The following is a 16910-nucleotide window of genomic DNA, read 5'->3' on the forward strand; positions in this document are numbered from 1 at the left end:
GTGGCAACAAAACAGCAGGAAAGGATCACAGAGAATTTTCTACAGTCTGCAGTTTAATGACTAAACAAGATCTTTATTTAATTAAATTTTATAACTGTCTCATTTCCATTCTTAAACAACATTGAATTTCTCAGGGCTCTTATTTGAATTTTCCATTTCCTTTAAGTTAATGATATCTTGAATTCTTGGCTACATCTCAGCAGAAAAGTCTTTTTTTTTTTTTTTAAATCCTGGGTATTAGTCACAAAGGGAATTTACTTCTTAGGCATACTCAAGATTTCCCACAACTTCAAGGATAATCTACATGCCTGCTTCACCACCATAAAACAGTCTCTAAATCTTTACAAGGTCTAGACTTCTAATCATGGGCTTGAGACAAGAGGTAAGTAAGTTGCCAGTATCAGCCGGTTTTCTCATTGTGTGTGATATGTGCCTATGTGTACAATATGTGCACATGCAAGTATATGTGATGTGTTCATGTATGGGAGTGGGGGAGCATGTATGGAGATCACGGGACATCTTCAGTTCTTTGTACTCACCTTCTACCTTGTCTGAGATAGCTCTGTTTCTCAATTACGCTGGCCAGCAAGTCAGCTGGCTCATGAGATTCCAGGGATTCTTCTGGCTAGTCCTTTCATCTATCCAGGGGCCCAGTGGCTTTACAGTTGACTACAGCCCCTGCGCCCTGTTTAACATAGGTGTTGGAGACGTGAACTTAGGTCCTGACATTTGAGTGGCAAGAGCTTGGCCCACCGAGTCATTCCCTCAGCCCAGTAATGGTGTTTTCATGTGTTTTATATACATAAGTTTGGAGAACAATATCTGCTTCCTCTATATCTGGTTTTAAAATAGTTGTAATCCCTGACTCTGTCAAGTACCATTGAAGAAATTAGCCCAACTGTGTTATGTTAGCTTCTCCATTCTTGTAAGGGTAGGAAAATTGCATGAGGTGACATACACAGATTTTGGTTTAATGGGGACTTAAAGCCTGGCATTTGAGTCTAGTGACTGTTCCTTAAGCCATTACCACACAACCCTTTGCTTTTACCATACAGCATTCAAGACCTAACAGCAGTGAACACTCCACGAAAAAAACTTACATTTAATAATAAATGATACAGAAGTGAGATGCTGAAAGGTTTTTTTTAACTGTTCCAGAAAAAAAAAAAAAAACCCAGTCTATAGAGTTAAAGAAAATGGTAGCAGACATAGTGGGACCAAGCAACATGTTAGGTTGAATATACTGTTAAATCAAGATATATTCTCTAAGAAAAAAAAATGTAGTCATAGGTTGGAATCTGAGGTGTTAGTTGATTTATCAAAGTTTAGTCATTTGGGAGTCTAGGTGAGATTCTGAGAGTAAATTATTCTTAAAATTCTCCTCTGCCAACAAGAGAGCACGAACTAAAAAGTGTTCCAGAGGGCTTATCTAAGAGAGGAGAGACACAGCTGGAAGCCATGTGATACAGTGCGCTGAGCAGCGGGTCAGTACCTTGGTTTTTTTTGTAGAACTGTGGAGAAACACATGTTTGGTTACAAGTATTAGGAGGAAGATGGGTGTTCCTGGGAAAATGACCTTCACTGCGGGCAAATGGCCCAAATCTGCAGGCTAGGGAGGCCAGGAAGGGTGGTGGACCGGCAGGGTGTGTAAACCCCTTGAGGATGGCTAGAGGAATTTTTCCTGCCTGTCAAAGGCCCCCTCTCTGTGGGTGGGATCCTCCACAGCTGTACAGAATCCGAACCCCTGGTATCCTCTGTGAGCCGCCTCTGGTGGAATACCACAAGGCAAAGCCCCTTTGACCTGAAGCAGTCACCCTGCTTTGAATTCTTTGGGGAAAGTTGTAAACAGAGCTGGGACTTCTTGATGTCACCTTTTCCTTATTGGTTTATACTGACTGACACATTCTTTCAATACAATGTTGTTAATAATTCCGTTGACAGTTGTCCAAAAAAAAAAAAAAATCCCTTCAGGGCAGAAGGCTACATGACAGAGGCTCCTTGAGAAGAAGTTAATGGTGACATCACCGCTCTCAAAGAGAGATTACTGAAAAGAGAATGGAAGCAGACATTCTTAGAGCTGGCTGTGTACATGTTTTTTGTACATGGCTCCAAAGATGGCGTCTTTGCCTAAACTACAGCCGTGACTTTACAGGGCAGTTTAATGTCAAGCTATTGTTCTAAGTTAGCGCTTGCTTTAGGGTGTGTATTGATCATACTTTCCAGATCGAAAGACTTTGTGTTGCCTTGGCATGACCCACAGTGACACTGTCTGCCCTGCACTGGCACATCCCACAGTGAGGCTGTCTTCCTTTTGACTCTACTGTCACCTCTCCTACTTGTCTCCCCACTATCTGTCTGCCTACCCAAGCTCTCCTTGTGTCTCACATCGTGGTCTCGAGCTGCCTCTTCACTGAGGGCTTCCGTTATATTCTTTCAGGGGCCTGTGTCTTAGTCCTCCTAGTGTGTAATTTTTATTTATCATTTGGCACTTACTTTGTACTGTCTCATTCTGTCCTACTTTGTATTCATTTGTATAGCCCATCTGCTGAAATGGAAGACTTTGAAGTCAGGAATCTGTTTGCATTAAAGTAAGTTATACAGTTATATCTGGGTACTACGGAGCACACTTGTAATTATAGCACCAGGGGACTAGATACAGGGGAAAATTAATTCAGGGCAAGCATGGGGTATATAGTGGGTTTAAGGAGAGTTGGCTACATTATAAGACTTTTAAGAAAGAGGAGGGGGAAGGAGGAGGAAGAGTGATAAAGGGGTAGTCAAAATAACACAAATATAATTAAGTCTTATTTATTAAGCAAAGGAATGAACGGTGTCGTCACTAGACAACAAGGAGATGCCGACTGCTATGAGCAACTTCCTGCTCCCTCTCTCTCCCTTCTGTGTTCTCCCTGTAAGCTGTTTCCCGTAATCTGCATTATGCGTGTCTGGGAGGCACTCACAGGCCCTCTAAAGAATGTTCCGATGAAAGCAAAACCCCTACTTGGCTTTCTGCTTTATCTCCTTCAAAGCCATTCTGTAAAGAGACATGAGTTGGAAGGAGTGCAAGCTAACATATTTCTCTCAACTTATTAATTCATTCATGATTGCTCTGCGCTGTGTCCGCAGAGTGCCTTTTATCTCCTCTGAAGCACAGCCCCTTGCAAACAACCAGCCACGCCGGGCTGTTATCTTCAGCTTCTCAGTTCATGAAGTAATAGTCATCTTGTCCAGTTGGATACTTTACATTTCTCCAAATCCTTCCCAGAAAGGGTCCCACCCTACATAAAACCATTCCAAGCGAAGAGCCTTAGCCTTAAAGTCAAAGTAAACAAATGGCAAAGCTGGGTAAAATGAGCTCTTAAACAGCATTGGAAACAAAATACAGTCAATGAAAAACTTTATAGAAGAAACCTAAAGACATTTATTTATGTATTCGCTTAATCCCTTCCTAGCTTGCCTGCAGAATGTCAACCATCATGTTCTAGAACACTCTTTGAGTCATGTGATTCCACGGGTGCCCGTGGCTGCCAGGAGTCAGCCTACAAAAAAACCACACAGAGGGAAGAAAATTAGCCCAAGCTCTCAAGCTTGAAATGACTATCCTAGTAGACTAAGACTCTTTAAATTTATTGTTATTATTATTATTAATTATTTTATTAGTGTATAATAATACACTCTTCTGAAAAAGCAGTCAATGCTCTCAAGTACAGAGCCATTTCTCTGTTGCCATCAAGGGGGATCTTACAAAGAAACTCTTTGTTCTCCCTGGAGAATTTATCTAAGATATGTTGATTGTATTTACATAAGAAAAAAATCTAAAACCATAACTCAGTAGATAGTATGGATTCAGAACTGGCAAGCTCCTAAACAGAAGTCATGAGAAAGCAAAGCACACAGTGAGACTTGGAGAATTTTAAGGCAACTATAGCCTATTTCCAGATGGCAGGAGACTGAGGAGCTGTAGGAGAGCAAAGCCAATGGGGTTGACCCTGAGAGCAGATGGCCGTCGCCCCTTCCCCTAGTAAGAGATGCTTGCTTTTTAATTTACAAGGCCAAGTCCTCATTAAACTCATCTGAAACCAAGTACATGGAAAGTTAAAACAAAACTCACTTAATATTCCACGCCTACCACACACCAGAGCTTCAGCCCAGCCCACCTCAGGTACAGAGAGTAGCACTAGCCTAGAGTTGTGCAAAACGACCTCAAAGAAAGCCCTTTTATTATACATATGATTATCTCAAGGGGCGCTTGGGAGCTGCAGCCCAACCTTGGAAGAATTGAAATTCTTGGGAGAATTTCCCACTGGTATCTCTTATCTGGGAATGAATCAAAATTCTACGTTCAAAGTAGGGTTTCCATTGAATGCATGTTACTTTCACCAGTGTAATATAGTTGCCAGTGTGATGCCACCTATAATTAAAGTCAGTGCATATTGTTCACTGTGGGTCATGGGTACCTCAGTGTACACATTTTTAATGCCCATGTAATGGAACACTTCGGATCCGTGCATTCTAGGTTATATAAACTTGTCAATAGCAAGGGATTTTTTTTTTCAAAATTAGCAATTTGTTCCAAAGAGGAAAGGCTTAGTAAGTATCACACGTGTCTAGTGCACGGATTCCATAAGCGAATTCGTCAGGTGAGTATCATTTGTGTGTGGATAGCAACTAAGGGTTGGCTGCCAAGAACGAATGTCCCATTTCCCATCTTCCATCTTGATTTTATTCCAGTCACAACATCCTCAATTGCAAACTTTCAGAATCAAATTTTCTATGTTCCACATTTATTTACTAACATATGAAGTGCTTCGGCTCTTTCTCCATACTTACTTCCAGGGGTCTGTGTCAAAGAGTTCGTTCAGTTCCGCTAGCCCTTCTAACTTTCTCTGAAAGCATAGAAATCTTTGATATTCAGTGGCCCTGGATCTAAATCAAGTTCAGCTCTATGACCAGACAGTATAGATTTAGAGACTCGATATTTGGAATAAGAGTCTTGAGAATTAAGAAATGCTTTAAAATTCATTATCTCTGATTTCACACAAGCACCGGGAATTCATCTATATTGAGCTTCAATCTCTCTGGTGTTTAAAAAAAAAATCCTGACACTTTAAAAGAAATTATTATCATCTAAGAAGTCCCATTTACAATGTATTTGTAAGCAGGGGAGGCAGCTCAGACCAATAATCCCTGTGGGGAGAGAAACAGGAGCTCAAGGTATCTTCCTCTATGCGGTGAGTTTGAGGCCAACCCAGCTCTGATCAAAGCCAATAAATAGATAATAGGATAACAGCACCAGAATTAGAAATCCGCACATCTATTTTATCCCTTTACTGAAATAGTGTTAGTGGTTGCATTTGGAAAAGGCAGACGCCTGTATGTAGTGAGACTGAGATATAGATTTCTCCTTAGTAAATAGAAATGACATTGTAGACATCAGCTTAAACATGTCATTATACACAAGACACGGGACCAAAGTCTGAAACAGATTTCTGGGAAGACAGAGTATTCTGGTAACAGAACGCTCAAATTTCAAAGTTTCTGATTAAAAATCCTGTGTTTGACTCAGTATGGATATAGAACACTTGACAGACGGTGATCTGGTTAAAAAAAAAAAAAAAAGACCTAAAATTGAAAAAGACCCAAAATGAAAATGTAGAGACCTAAGAACGGGGAAATACAAAGATTAGGGAAGAGCGGCAGAGCTGTCGCTGTAGTTTGGATCCTACGCTCTCTGGAACACGCTCATTCCCAGCTTAGTGCTACTGGGAAGTGGAACACTAGAGGCAAGGGCTGGTTGAGGGTCTTGCGTGGCTATGACTGAAGGTGTGCTTCCAAAGGTACTCTGGACCCTTGGTTTCCTCTCCCCTCCGTACCCTTCTCCCTTTCCCTCTCCCCTTCCTCCATTTCTATATCCTGGTCTTAGGGTGTGGCCTAACAGAAAGCCGACAGAATCCCACGCCTCAGATAGTAGAGAAATGTCAGGGAAGGTGGCTGGAGACATGGTATGAAGGTCTGAGTTTTGAACTGTATTCCGCAGACTATGAAATCTAGTTTTCTCTTTGCCTTAAGTGGTAAATTCCAAGATGTGGTCCAAGGACCACCGTGAGCCACCATGTGATCCTCCAAGGAGCCCGTGACCTTTGGGTCATCTCATAATAACACTAAGACAGAAGCAAATGCTTGCTTATCATCTGGAGACTTTGCAGTGGGGTTTTCTGACTAGCTGAACGCTGAGCAGATGTGACATGGCACTCCAAGCGTCTTTTGTTAAGCCAGATGTTAAAACGATTCGTAAAGACATAAACATTTGTCCTCCATCTCAGTATCTATGCTTCTGCTATGGAAAACAGTTATTTTCTCATAAAAATATTTATAATCTCTCATAATGGTTTGTCAACTTTGATAAACATCTTTTGAAGTTGTCATTTCTTATTTACCATCATTATATATCCATAGATGTAATTCTGCTAAACAAAAGCTCTGATTCGTGTTCACGTTTTTTTTTTAAAGAATTTAAAGAGATCTTGAGACCCGAATGTGTGAGAACCAACCCTCTGATGGTAGTAGTTTGGTCTTGATACAGAGACAACCACGACCTCTAGTGGAGACATCCATCCAATTTGCGCGCTGATGGAATTGATTCTGTTGCCAACATAGAAGGACATCCTTTTGAGAGCTCTTGCAACTTCTCTCCGCCTCTTTAAACATCTTCCCTTGTGCCAAGTCTGCTTTCTCCTGTACTGATTAGAAAAACAAAAACAAAAACAAAAATAAAAAAACAAAAAAACAAACCTGGTCCTTCTGTGACAGGCTAGGAAATCAGAGTCCCCTGGAAGGTGACTGTGCAGGAATGAGGGTGGCACCTGCTACTCTCTACGGAGACTCACACTACTCTCACGGATACTCAAAGGAAGCTGTGGGGAGGTATTCGTGGTGCCCTTCAGAATTTACTCACTGTAAAGCAGTGATCCTTGCTTCTCTATTTGGCTTGATCTCAGCTTCCACAGAGCCATTGTCCTAGACCATCTTATCATTAAGCAAAAGTCGAGAACCTTGAAGAGTCCGAAGTCCGTCTAAGGAAAATCAGTAAGGACGAGTCTCGAGTGGGGCTTTGGCTCGCCACAGATAACCATCTGCCTCTCCACATCGAAGGACAGGAGAACGGTATGAAGCTGTACTTCTCACGGTTTTAAAATGCAAAGGAAGTCACGGCAGAATTCAAGGCCCAGCACATTTGCTCTCTGGCCAATTACAAGGAATGGTTGCGGCCCTTCTTCTCCAAGCACTCTGTGTACTGTAAGAAACAAACCAGTCTTCCCAGCATCCTGTTTACACATAACTTCTGGTCCAGTGGCTCTGAGGCTGTGACGCTTATTTCTAATGAGCTCTCAGGAGATGGCGTTGGCCCCAGGGCCACCTGCACATAGGTTTGAAAAGCAAACCTCTGGGTGCAGGCGGTTAGCTGCATTGGCAGCTGTGTATCATTAGAAAGTGCGGCACTCACGATGCTCGTAGAGAACCTTCCAGAAGTCCAATGCAGACTACAGAAGATCATGGCTGTTGGCTGCAGACAGAGCTGGAGGAAATCCTTGTGCTGTTTATGCGGCAGGCCTTAACATGCAGGTACAATTAAACTCCTGTGTATATCTTCTTTATTACTAAAGCGGGGATAAAGATATCCCCTTGCACACTGTCGTGTTGTTGCGGAAGTTAAATGAGACAGTGGAAATGGTTTGTGAGCACCAGCCAACTCGAGTTGAGGGCTTGCCATCTGTGAGCCCCCTGCTGGGATACAAAGGGACTGAGGTCCAATGCTGACACTTGTTTGGCTTCCCTCAGCTAGCTGGAGAATGGGACTGGTAATTTGCCACAGTCACCATTGCCAGCTCTTGCTTTCTATGACCATACAACAGCCCCCCCACCCCCACCCATCAAGAGCCTTCCTCCCAGCCCTGTTTGAATGTCTGTAATCATGATTTCTTTTCTTTCCTTTTTTTGTGAGCAAATTCCATGACACATCTCCATGCACAAGTGGGAGAGATCTGGGACCTGTGCCAACAGGGAGAATGCCACAGACTTTTGTACAAGCATTTGGTCTTGTTAGGATGTCAGAAAGCAAAGGTCTCCTAACTCATACCCCATGTCAAAGCATCTTAGCTCAATGACAATCTTCAGAAATCCGGCAACAGGGGACTCTTAGGACAACTTAACCACACCTTAGAGGAGATAACTGTGTGGGTGAGCCTCAGCTACAGTTCCCTGTCCTTTATGCCACCTTTGTGCTGGTGACACTTTAGCAGCAAAGCTTTCATCTGTTTGTAATACCTGGAGCTTTCTGGGCAGGAAGTCCACACCCTAGTCACTTACTTTCATCTTTCTTTCTTGCCTTCAGTGGAGGTCACAGCCCTGGCAAGCTTTCTACAGAAGAACACTGTACAAGATGCAACAGCAGCCTCTGCTGTCCAGTATTCAGAACGCCAACAGACCCCATACTCTCTTCTCTTTGGGTTGCTTCAACAGCAGCCTCTGCTGTCCAGTATTCAGAATGCCAACGGACCCCATACTCTCTTCTCTTTGGGTTGTTTGAGCTGGAGCAAAACTGTCCGTTTCCTTACTTATCTTGTATCAGACAAAAAAATGTGCTGTCTGAAATAATTTTTAAAAAATAAAACAAAATGGTTTCCCGCCTAATATTTATTTCAAAAGTATATTTCACATAGCCTGTTTTCCCCAGCGTTGGTATACCTAACAGTACTGGGACTTTCAGAAACCATGGTCCTAGTGCCAGGGCTGCTTGAAGCCCTGCCATCTGCCTAATGCTCAAAGCCTCCAGACTGTCACCTGCTCTCACATAAGGGCAGAGCGTTGCCAAATTGTCGAACATGCTGCATCCAGAACACAAAAGAATACAGCCAGGTGCTTTCCCTTGTTATGGCCAGAAGTATAAGATGCACTATCCTGATTTTTTTCCAGCACGGGTCAGTCATGTAAGTATTTAGGTCATTCTCCTGAAGTTTGGCAGGGTTTACATACCCTCAACTGAGTGCACCCTGACAACATTCCGAAAAACCACTTCTTGACCATCTCCTTCTCTCTGCACCTACATCTATGTAGATTGTTGTGATGTGTGAGGTTGATTGAGTTATAGCACGTCTTTAGATTACATCACAGAAGGTAAGAAACTCAACCCAATGTCCGGGCAAAACTATATGTTTGCCCAATTCATGCGGTGGTGGACTATTTACAATCCTTTTTATCCCTTGTTATGATGAAAAGCCCAAATGTGGTAAATAGGTAGCTGGTGACCATGTGTCTGAGGTCATATGAATCAGGTACAGCAAAAATGGTACATTGGACACAATGCTATGTGATGTGAGGAGGTGTGGCCTGGTTGAGATGTTGATACTCTGAAGTCATCAGCTAGTATCCCTTCAGCATCCTCAGGGGACAGTCCAGTAAACCAAGCCAAGGTTATGTTGGGCACACCACGTTGCACCCATGAGAGCTTCTGGGTAGCACTCATCACTGCCTTCAGACAACCTCACCACCTTAACGAGATGATGCATCCTAGCAAGGCAGAGGTTTAAAAAGTCACCACCTTGCCATCAGCAACAGATATTGCCAGGTTATACCAGCTTACAAGTAGTTTAACCCCAGTTCAGATCTGGGTAGATCTGTGGATCTATGGACACAGCCACTGTAAGTCAGAACCTAGCTAAACTCCAGTTGTCATCCTCACCTCATCCCGAGAGCAAGGGTAAGAGGTCAGGGATCTGGGTATTACTAATGGCTGGATCCTGTGTCCAGGGTCATTGCATTATTTGGGCACTTCTTTTGTATTTTAAAGATTTCTTTTTATTTTCACTAGTATGCGTGTATGACAGGGAGAGAGAGAGAGAGAGAGAGAGAGAGAGAGAGAGAGAGAGAGAGACTGACACAGACAGACAGACAGACAGACAGACAGACAGAATGTGAGTACCTGTATGTGGGTGTCCAAGGAGGTTGGGAGAGAACATAAGATCCCCTGGAGGTAGAGCAACAGGCAGTTATGAGCTGCCCTACATGACTGCTAGGACCAAACAGTCCTTTGAGAGATCATCAAGGCCTCTGAATCACAAAGCCATCTTTCCAACCCCAAGGTGTATTTAAATAAATAAGCCATAGGTTGTTGAGTGTAAGATGAGGGAGTCCTTAGCCTATAAACTCACTGGGGCTGAACCCAGCCACTCCTTCGAGGGGCCCTGGGTTTAAAAACTGGTCCAAGTCGAAAACCTTGACAAGAGCGATCTACTTGGCCTCACGTATTAAGCATTCTGCTCCGTTCTGTTCTATTCTATTCAAACAGAACCAACAGAAATACTAATATTAAATCCCCTCCCCTTTTTATTGAAATAGTGACAACTGCTGTGTCACTCCTCAGAGACTGAGAATTCAGTACCCAGTAGTTGTGTGGTCTTCGAAACCTGCAGTGGTCCCACAGTTGCTACATTGGTCCCATAGAGTTCCAGAGAACTTAGGACTTAGTCCACAAGGCTGGGTACCTCAGTAGTCCCAATCTGGTTCCAAAGAGCCAGAGACTTCCTGGAGTATGGCAGTTCCACAGTCAGAACTGGAAGCCTAGGAAGACTTGGTTCTGCTAATGGGGAAGGAGTCTGTAGCTACAGGAACAGGGAAGAGGAGAGGCCATGCCAAGAAAAGGGGAGTAATCTTCCTTCCTCTGTCTACTCTGTTCTTATCAGTGCTGCGCCCAGAAGATGCCTTGAACATTTGGGCTGGATCTTCCCACATCAATGAAGGCAACCACGATAATTCCCTGGGTGAGTTTTCCTGGTCAGGTGATCCGAAGCTGTGGCAAGGTGACATTAAAACCAACCCTGGCTCACCACCAGGTTGCTTCTAGCTGGGTGTTCCCGTGTTGACTCCTCTTGTATTTATCACCAGAGATAACGTGTTCGCTGTCTTCATGTCTCTCAGGAGGTCTGTCCCTTTTGGAGGTCACTTCCCACTTTGTGTTACAATGGGCTATTTCGAGTCCTTTGCCCTATAGGTCTTTTTCTTTGTCACTAGGCTTAGAAAGTCCCCTTGAGTTACACAAGGACTTAATTTTACTTTGTATCCACCAGCCTACTATTTAGGAGAGAGAAAGTTAGAAACAGAGATGGTAAATAAAACCTCCTGGGGGAGGAGTTTCTACTTCACTGTCTGAAATCACCATATCAGTGGGCTATTACTAAAGAAGGAAAGGCCATCCTGTCAACTGAGAAGGAGCAGGAGTCTTTAGGACCACACTGTCCAGCAGCATCAGAACCACCTGATTCCTTCTCTGTGTCACAGACCTATGCTTCCCAGGCAGGCTCCTTGTCTCACTGTGTCGCTACCTCATAACGCAAACATCAGCCTGGTGAATGATGGTGGTGTTTTCTGTTGATTCAATTCTAAGTATTCTATTATTTCATTTGTGAACTTTAAAAAAACAACTATTTATTGAGTACGATGCAAGAGGACAGTGGGCTGGACAACAGCTAGAATACAGCCTGTAGTAACACATAAGCCTCACCAACAAACCAAACAAGTCATGCAGAAGTTGTTTTAAAATTATCTTTCTTCCTTTCTTTTTATTCTGCCTGTGCTGTAGACAGAGCCTGGGGCCTGCACATGGAAAACACAGCCTTCCAGTAAGCCAGATCCCAGCCCATCAGGAGTTTTGTTTATAAGATCCAAATCTTGGAGCTTTAGTTCATTTTAAAAATAATTAATTTTAATTTATTATTTTCGGAGAACATGATTTTCAAAAACAGAGCTTTCACTTTTGTGGCACGGAGCACTATTGTTCGACAGTGTTTCTATGTTGCAGAGGACTTGGTGACCGAACACCTTAGATTATACATGCAAATGCATGGGCCAAGGTTACTATTCTAACTTCAGTTTCTGGAGAATGCGTGCCGACGGTGCCTGTCATTCTGCTTCTACATTCCTGCTGCAGTTCTGTGCATCTTGATCTTTATTTTGAAACATGGAGGAATCTGGTGCTTAGCGTCTTCCCTGCAAACACTTCATTCAGTTGCTTGTAAGTGTTCTCTTCTTCACTTTTCTAAATTCAAGAGCGATTGCACTACTTTTCATGGTGCTTCTATTGAGCATTTTACAGGAATTGCTATGAGCTGATGGATGTCTTTAAACAAATCCATACATTTGGGATATATTATGATCCTCTTCCACTATCTATGTTTGTGTTTTGTTTTATTTAATAGATGTATTTCCTCCTTAACTTCTCTATGAATGAGTTTTGCTCATTCTTTTTTTAGCCTTATTCAATCTCAGTATTTCAGGACTCACCTTCATCTTGTTAATCATGTTCCTTTGACTAACCTTTACATCTCATCTCTCAGAACACCCGTGCACCTATTGCTAGGAGATCTAAGGTAGAGCCAGGAAACTCCTGGGCAGCACCTGTTCCCCATGATGGACAACAGCATCACACTTGTTTCAGTAGGGTCTACTGTAGAAAGCCCCTCAGATGAGGGTTGAGAAATGCACTAATGCACTGGTATGATAATCAGTCATAAGGAATAAGTTTATTGCATGTCCATGTAGCAGAATCCAGGCTCTCCCCTAAGGACTATGAGCTCTCTTGGATACAAGTTCTTGGCCTGATAGTGGCATCATGTATGAGGTTCATCTTTTGAAACAAGTCTTAACTCCTTTTAGAGCTAGTGGTTTGTTACGCCCATAATGTTCATACCACTAGTATATCAGTGGGCTTATCTAGTCAAGAAAGACATTAATGTGGTTTACAGGTTTGTGATATGTTGATGATACCTCTGGCGGCGTGCATGGTGCATAGTACTGCCAGCACTAAAATCGTTAGCTAACAGAGTCAAAGCTTCCCCATGAATACAGGTGTAGTTCCCTCATGTTCTATGACTCAAGTACATGATGTCTTTGACAATAGGGACTTATTGTCAAGTTCTGTAAGATAACCAAGAGCATTAGCAAAATAGCCTATGATGTATGGGTTTGGGGTTTTGGTTGTTGTTGTTATTTAATTGTTTTCCCAAGACAGGATTTCTTTGTGCAACCTTGGCTGTTTGAAACTTGCTCTGTAAACCAGGCTGGCCTTGAACTCAGAGATCTGACTGTGTCTGCCTTCTAAGTGCTAGGATTAAAGGCATGCACCACCACCATCTGGGCCTGGCATGGGGTTGGGATTCTTTTTGAGATCTCAGTGGTCTAGAACCCCAAAAGGGGCCACATATTCATGGCACTGAGCTTTTCATTTGAAAGCCAGTGGTATCCAATGGGATCATTGTGACCTGTTTTAGCATGGTGGTGGCTTCAATGAGATTGACACCCATAGGCTCATATACTTGTATGCTTGGTTCCTAGTAGGTGAACCATTGGAAAAGATTAGGAGATGTGGCCTTGTTGGGGTAGTGTGGTCTTTTGTGTGTCCCTTAGGAGAGGGCTTTGATGTTTCAAAGGCCCACACCAGGCCCAGTCTCTTGCTGTGCCTCCTGCCCGTGGATCAGGAGGTAAAACTCCCTGCTAGTGCTCCAGTACCATGCATGTCATCCTGCTCCCCGCCGTGATAACAATGGACTGACCTTCTCCAGCTGCTGTCAGATTCTTTCTTTTATAAGAATTGCCTTGGTGTTTTATTCACAACAGTAGAACAGTGGCCAAAATGGAAGTAACTGCATTTAAATGCTTTCTACATGTGTATATGCGTGTATTTTAGGAAGCCATCTGGCTTTTGAAAGGTTTTTGTTGTTCCTTATCCCTCCTCATAGTTCTTTCTTTACCTTGCCTTCCCATCATCCCTCTCAATTTAACCCTTCCCCTTAACCGCTGAGAGATGGCTCAGTGGTTAAGAGCACTGACTGCTCTCCCAGAGGTCCTGAGTTCAATACTCAGCAACCACATGGTGGCTCACAACCATCTGTAATGGGCTCCAATGCCCTCTTCTGGTGTGTCTGAAGACAGCTACTATATATATATATATATATATATATATATATATATATATATATATATATATATTCACATATATTAAATAATTGATTAATTATATATAAATTACATACATACATAATTAAAGTAAGAACAGGAAGGAGCTCATGTAGGTCCCCACCCTGTAATCCTTTCTCTCACTGTGTCCTATCCCCCATTGTTTGACAGATTTGCTCTCACCATCCTTTATGAATTACTTGACCTCTATGGATATTCCGAATGAAACATACATATCTGAATATTCAAAGCAAACGTTCACAGATGGGAGAAAACATGCAGCATTTGTCTTTCTGGTCTGGGTTACCTCACTCTGAAGGATCCTTCCCAGTTCTATCCATTTGTCTGCAGTCTGTTAAAACCTTCTTAAAGTCTGACTAATATTCTACTGTGTCAATATACCGCATCTCGTTATTTACCCATCAATATCTATTAAATGCACATCTGGGCTTTTAACTTTTACTTCCTGGCTATTACAAGTAAAGCAGCAATGAGCACGATCAGTAGGTATTTCTATAGTTGTGTATGAAGTCCAAGAATGGTTTGCCCGGATCCTATGGTAGACCTCTTTCTAGCTTTTGAGGAACCTTGTCATGGTTTGTATATGCTTGGCCCAGGGAGTGGCACTATTAGAAGGTGTGGCCCTGTTGTTGTAGGTGTGTCGACATGAGTGTAGACTTTAAGATCCTTACCCCAGCTGCCTGGGAGTCAGTCTTCCACTAGCAGCCTTCAGGTGAAGATGTAGAACTCTCAGCTCCTCCTGCACCATCCCTGCCTAGATGCTGCCATGCTTCCACCTTGATGATAATGGACTCAACCTCTGAACCTGGAAGCCAACCCCAATTAAATGTTGTCCTTAGATGACTCAGCAGTTAAGAGCACTGACTACTCTTTCAGAGGTCCTGAGTTCAATTCCCTGCAACCACATGGTGGCTCATGGCCATCTGTAATGCGATCTGACACCCTCTTCTGGTGTGCCTGAAGACAGCTACAGTGTACTCACATAAAATAAATAAATAATTAAAAAAAATGTCCTTTATAAGACTTGCCTTGGTCATGGTGTCTGCTTACAGCAGTAAAACCCTAACTAAGGCACACCTCCACAGTGGCTGTGCAGTGCGCCCCCCTCCGCTGGCAGTGAATAAGTGCTCTCCTTACTCTCATTCCCACTAGCATTTGTTATCATTTATTATTTGGTCTTAGACATTCTTACCAGGTTAAGTGATGATAATGTGCATTTCCCAGGTGTCTAAGCATGTTGAACATTTAAAATGGCCCTCCTGCATTTGTATCTCATATTCCAATAAGCATTTATTTTATTCATTTCCTTTCATTTTCTTCCATCTTGCTTTCTCTTTTCTAAAGGTATCTATACCTTCAGATCATATAAAATGAATACATCAGATTGATAAATTAAACTGAAAAGTTAAAACACTTACGTGTAAATTTTTGTTTTTGTTTTTCCTTTTTATTCTTATTTATTTACTTTTATATTTCTCATAGCTGACATCTATGGTGGGTAGCGTTGAATATCAAGTTGACAAGATCTGGAATCATCCAGGTGGCAAAGCTCTGTGAGAAATTACTTAGCCCATGATTAATTACCTAATTGAGTTAATAGAATATGGAAGACCCATCCTGAAGGGAGGCCACTCTGTTCCCTGGGTGGATGTCCTACTCTGCGCTAACAGAGGAAACTAGCTAAGTGTGAGTTACTCTGCTTCCTTAGTGTGGCTGGAAGATGACCAATCACTGTAAGCTCCTGCTGGCACCATTTACCCAGGATCATTAACTACTACACGCTTACGCTGTGAAGACAAAGTACATTCAATAGTCTTTTTGTTTGGTTTTGGTTTTGCTTTCTTTCCCTCCCTCCCTTCCTTCCTTCCTTCCTTCCTTCCTTCCTTCCTTCCTTCCTTCCTTCCTTCCTCCCTCTCTCTCTTTCTCTTTCTTTCTTTCTTTCTTTCTTTCTTTCTTCCCCTCCCCCTCCCCCTCCCCCTCCCCCTCCTCCTCCTGCTTCTGCTTCTTTTAAAGAAAGAGCACATACATGAAGTTGGGAGAGGAGAGTAGTTATAAGTGACTAGAGGGGAAGCTGAAGGGAAGGGAGTAGGGTGACCTAGGTCAAAATACATAATCTGCTTGTATGAAATCCTCAAAAACTGTGTAAAAAGGTGTCGTTGATTTACACATATAAAGCATACTGTTTGTCATGTCTGATGCCACCAATCAGAGGTGTAATCCCAAACATACCTTTATTTACTTAAAACACGAGATTAAGTACATTTGTAATATTCTTCCAAAATAGGAAGAAGAAGAAAAAATAAAGCTGATCTGGTTAGAATCAGAGAAAAGGGACCCAACTCGCTCTAACCCTGGAAACAGTGGCTTGCTGCCATATCAGCTGTGGTTCGGAATACTGCTTGCTTGATGGATGTGTTGTGCTGCCTCTGAAGTTCCTGCGGCTTCCTCTGGGCCCAGGGTGGAGCCATCACCCATGCACCATCTGTCACTAGTGAGGACCACGCTGCCTCAATGTAATATGTGCGAACTTGTGACTACAGTTACGACACAGGTTCCAGCTGGTGGAGGTGAGTCAATTGCCCGTGTCCACCGCACAAGGGGCATGCAGAAGGAACCTGATATTCTCAGACTTTCTACTGGGAAACACGAGATAAAAATGAGGCATTTGTGGAACGTAAGAAGAGACCTGAGCTGAGCACCAAGGTGAAAGAGGGCATCCCTTCAGGAATGCATCTAGCAAGGCACTAGATTGTCTTTGTTGTACATTTCATGCAAATTCCTTTCTGGTGCAACTTTTTATCTTGTTCCTCCTCAAATCCCAGTATATTCTGTGTAACAGGAGAATGTCAACTCATTCCACCATTCTTGGGTCCTAATTGGTC

General features: G+C 42.7%; 1 long non-coding RNA gene across 1 annotated transcript; it reads left to right on the forward strand.

Annotated features, from left to right (window-relative positions):
* Positions 1 to 283: 283 nt before the first annotated feature.
* D630010B17Rik (RIKEN cDNA D630010B17 gene) lies at positions 284 to 8688 on the forward strand. Its single transcript, NR_045629.1, has 4 exons — positions 284 to 382; positions 2538 to 2588; positions 6999 to 7623; positions 8393 to 8688. It is a non-coding gene; the product is annotated as an RIKEN cDNA D630010B17 gene (long non-coding RNA).
* The last annotated feature ends 8222 nt before the right edge of the window (positions 8689 to 16910 follow it).

This window comes from Mus musculus, chromosome 15 (assembly GCF_000001635.26).
Source record: "Mus musculus strain C57BL/6J chromosome 15, GRCm38.p6 C57BL/6J".
NCBI classification, from domain to species: Eukaryota; Metazoa; Chordata; class Mammalia; order Rodentia; family Muridae; genus Mus; species Mus musculus.